The following is a 5,000-nucleotide window of genomic DNA, read 5'->3' as shown; positions in this document are numbered from 1 at the left end:
AGGCAACGTCGGATGCATTGCACACGGCTAGCGGATCTCTCTGCACTGCGTCGGGTGTCCCAACGTATGTCTGGAGACATTGCTATGCCGGTACGGCACTCTGCGCACTCTTTCTTGTCCTCTTCGAGTGACGGGCCTCTAAGCGGGGTTGTATGCCGGTACGACACATCGACTGGTACATTGCACGCACTAACGATCTCTCTGCACTGCATGGAACTCATGCGTAACCACCGTGACGGGAGACTTTGCTAGTACGCACGATACTCTGCGCATGTGTACATGCTTTACAACCCAGCCAACTTGAGCACCTAGGGGAAGTTGTGATGCCATCTGAACACCCACCGACTGATGCATTGAACGGCTAAAGTTGACCTTCAATCCGAACTGGCACTCTGCGGCGTGGAGGCAGTTGCGCGACCACTCCTATCCCAAACCAACAAAGCAAGGTGTATCCTACGTGCTCGGTACAAGCACACCACGACGGGACACATTGAACGGTTCAGCGATCTCTCTGCACTAGTGGAAGAACTCCAACGTGATACGGGAGACTTTGCTACAGCGGCTTCTCTGCACTTCTGGGCTACCACCTTGTGACGGGAGACATTGCTAGCGGTCACTCTGCACTAGTGATGGTACACCACCGTGATACGGGAGACATTGCTAACGGCCACTCTGCACAGGTGCCAATACCACCTTGTGACGGGAAACATTGCTAGGAACCGATCGGCATCTCTGCGCGATTACTTGACGCACACCCAACTAAGTCAACTGTTGGACTTTTTCGTAATCACGGCGGGACACATTGAACGAGCTCTAACGGATCTCTGCACGCATGGAACATGGTGGCGGGAATCATTGCTAGAACCGAACGGCGCCTCTGCGCGATGTACAAACAAGCTCAACAGGAACCTCGTATCGGCTGCCGAGCCGGAGCCCGAACAACTTGGACTTTCACCTCTAATTTATATCAACTCACCACTCCCCGAGGGATCCGCAGAATTGCTTCTGGGTCCCGTATCGTTATTTGCGATTCGTGTTTGCATTACACTACATTGAACTATTCCAACTTGTTTATCCGCATGGCGAACATTTGCTGCATTGAACATTTAAGTTCCACTTCGCTCTCCCCTACGTGGGTCTGAGCTTCGCTCTCAGGGAAAAAATATGCCACATTTGGTAGGGAAACCCGGTTTCATCACGCTATGTGCCCTGCACCACCAGCTTAGCGTGAATGCTTCGAGTTTCCCTAAGAAGTTCGATTGGTCTTGCAGAGTTTAAAGACAACGAAGCTTAGTTTCAAGCAATGATTTAATATACGCGTATTAAAAACCCTTAACTGTTACAACTTTTATGCTTGAAACCATCGCAACGAAGTCTTTGGGTCCGTAGACCCGTGATGTACTGCTCCAGGAAACGTTTTGAAAGAGTGGAAACTCAAAATCATAGGTTAAGATCATCGGCAGAACCCACCAGACACCACTTTTGCTTCATAAGTTCGGCCTATAGTCATATGACGATTTTCATCGGGGAGGGGACGTATGACCCAAACGGGGGCTTATATGACCCACGGACACTGCAAACCATGCTCCTACGACTAAATAGAGGTTAAAACTACGATTTGGTGAAATCTTCATTTTTGACCTCGAAGCAAGGTACCTTCCCTATAGTAGGCAATGAGTAAATGATCATAATCCCAGGAGGGCAAAAAATGGGAACCCGAGAGGAAAGCGCTGTTGGCGCGCCTAAGCTAGTGGCCCGTAGAGTAAAAAGGGTACCCCCAACAAAGTTGTCGTTTGACGTTCTGGTTGCACTTTTTATCATCTAAAATCAGTTTTCTACACGTTTTGAGGGGTTTAAGCAAAAAAAAAAATTTCGACTACTCGAGCTCTCTGGCCCGTTCGGTGCACATTTTTGAAAAAAGCTAGGGAGCTGCCCCTAGGTTCGGGGTGTCACAAAATGTTGAAAAGTGGTCGAAAAACCACTATCCAGAATCGGATGTAGAATCATTAGACGAACTTAAAATTGTTCTACGACACCCATCTGCGACGTTTAGTATTCGAGTTATGGCCCGTACCAGGTCTGACCGAGCAATTTTTGTTCCGCGCACTTTGTGCACCGTACACGTTGATGTTTGTATGAAAAAGTACCCTACCTAGGGACGCGTATAGCAAATTTGTACCCCCGGGCATGTTGTCGATTGACATTCTGGTTGCACTTTTCATCATCTAGGGTGCGTTCCTGACACGTTTTGAGGGGTTTTAGCAAAAAAAAAAATTTTCGACTACTCGAGCTCTCTGGCCCGTTCGGTGCACATTTTTGAAAAAAGCTAGGGAGCTGCCCCTAGGTTCGGGGTGTCACAAAATGTTGAAAAGTGGTCGAAAAACCACTATCCAGAATCGGATGTAGAATCATTAGACGAACTTAAAATTGTTCTACGACACCCATCTGCGACGTTTAGTATTCGAGTTATGGCCCGTACCAGGTCTGACCGAGCAATTTTTGTTCCGCGCACTTTGTGCACCGTACACGTTGATGTTTGTATGAAAAAGTACCCTACCTAGGGACGCGTATAGCAAATTTGTACCCCCGGGCATGTTGTCGATTGACATTCTGGTTGCACTTTTCATCATCTAGGGTGCGTTCCTGACACGTTTTGAGGGGTTTTAGCAAAAAAAAAATTTTCGACTACTCGAGCTCTCTGGCCCGTTCGGTGCACATTTTTGAAAAAAGCTAGGGAGCTGCCCCTAGGTTCGGGGTGTCACAAAATGTTGAAAAGTGGTTGAAAAACCACTATCCAGAATCGGATGTAGAATCATTAGACGAACTTAAAATTGTTCTACGACACCCATCTGCGACGTTTAGTATTCGAGTTATGGCCCGTACCAGGTCTGACCGAGCAATTTTTGTTCCGCGCACTTTGTGCACCGTACACGTTGATGTTTGTATGAAAAAGTACCCTACCTAGGGACGCGTAGAGCAAATTTGTACCCCCGGGCATGTTGTCGATTGACATTCTGGTTGCACTTTTCATCATCTAGGGTGCGTTCCTGACACGTTTTGAGGGGTTTTAGCAAAAAAAAAATTTTCGACTACTCGAGCTCTCTGGCCCGTTCGGTGCACATTTTTGAAAAAAGCTAGGGAGCTGCCCCTAGGTTCGGGGTGTCACAAAATGTTGAAAAGTGGTCGAAAAACCACTATCCAGAATCGGATGTAGAATCATTAGACGAACTTAAAATTGTTCTACGACACCCATCTGCGACGTTTAGTATTCGAGTTATGGCCCGTACCAGGTCTGACCGAGCAATTTTTGTTCCGCGCACTTTGTGCACCGTACACGTTGATGTTTGTATGAAAAAGTACCCTACCTAGGGACGCGTATAGCAAATTTGTACCCCCGGGCATGTTGTCGATTGACATTCTGGTTGCACTTTTCATCATCTAGGGTGCGTTCCTGACACGTTTTGAGGGGTTTTAGCAAAAAAAAAAAATTTCGAATACTCGAGCTCTCTGGCCGTTCGGTGCACATTTTTGAAAAAAGCTAGGGAGCTGCCCCTAGGTTCGGGGTGTCACAAAATGTTGAAAAGTGGTCGAAAAACCACTATCCAGAATCGGATGTAGAATCATTAGACGAACTTAAAATTGTTCTACGACACCCATCTGCGACGTTTAGTATTCGAGATATATAACACTTTGTAGGTCTGACCGAGCAATTTTTGTTCCGCGCACTTTGTGCACCGTACACTTTGATGTTTGTATGAAAAAGTACCCTACCTAGGGACGCGTAGAGCAAATTTGTACCCCCGGGCATGTTGTCGATTGACATTCTGGTTGCACTTTTCATCATCTAGGGTGCGTTCCTGACACGTTTTGAGGGGTTTTAGCAAAAAAAAAATTTTCGACTACTCGAGCTCTCTGGCCCGTTCGGTGCACATTTTTGAAAAAAGCTAGGGAGCTGCCCCTAGGTTCGGGGTGTCACAAAATGTTGAAAAGTGGTCGAAAAACCACTATCCAGAATCGGATGTAGAATCATTAGACGAACTTAAAATTGTTCTACGACACCCATCTGCGACGTTTAGTATTCGAGATATAGCACTTTGTAGGTCTGACCGAGCAATTTTGTACTAAAATGTATGGTGAACATGTAATTCATTAAATAACATTGACTTGCATCGTGCCCTACTTCATCGGCACAGCTGTTATTGACTATCTTTAGTGGAAATGGATTGAGTTTGACCATTTTAAGCCCATTTCCTATGCCGTGCACCAACATTGTGTACCGATCAGGGAAAGTACGCTACGTACGCGTTCATGGATGTCGATGTTGGTACAAGTTGCCGGTCGGGATAGCCGTGCACCAAAACTGTGTACCGATCAGGGAAAGTACAAGACGGAGGGTGCAGCTCGAGCGTACGCGTTCATAGATGTCCATGTTGGTACACTTGCACCAAAATTGTGTACCAATCAGGGAAAGTACAACACGGAGGGCGCAGCCCGGGCGTACGCGATCATGGATGTCCATGTTGATACAATCTACGTGTACGTTCTTAGTTTTTGTATCAAAAGTTGCAATTAAGTGCTTGTATGCTTAAAATGCTTATCTCAACCGGTCACCTTTTGGCCTGTCCTTTTATAACAGAAACCTAGAAAGATACTCGATATTTTTGTGTTGTTCCATTAGCCCGGGACGACGAAATGAGCTATGTGCACATCGTGCAGAAAACTGTCTTCGCCACGCATGTTTTTGTCTATCCACTCATATAATCACCCACATTTGTGTTCAACACGGACGGCGCAGCCCGAGCGAACGCGTTAATGTTTATGTTTGTACACACTGCTTGTACGATTCTAGGATTTGGTAATTGCGTCACAGTGCCCGACCGTCGCGGACACCATTCTTGGACAGAAGTCCTAGTACGTAGAGTACTTTCCCTAGGTATGTGCTCGTTCGTGACTATCGTTGCGTGCTTACGGACACGCTTGGGTATGTTTACCATACAAGG

Source organism: Anopheles gambiae (assembly GCF_943734735.2).
Source record: "Anopheles gambiae chromosome X unlocalized genomic scaffold, idAnoGambNW_F1_1 X_unloc_66, whole genome shotgun sequence".
NCBI classification, from domain to species: domain Eukaryota; kingdom Metazoa; phylum Arthropoda; class Insecta; order Diptera; family Culicidae; genus Anopheles; species Anopheles gambiae.
The sequence above is the reverse complement of the archived record's forward strand: the minus strand, read 5'-3'. Positions refer to the sequence as shown.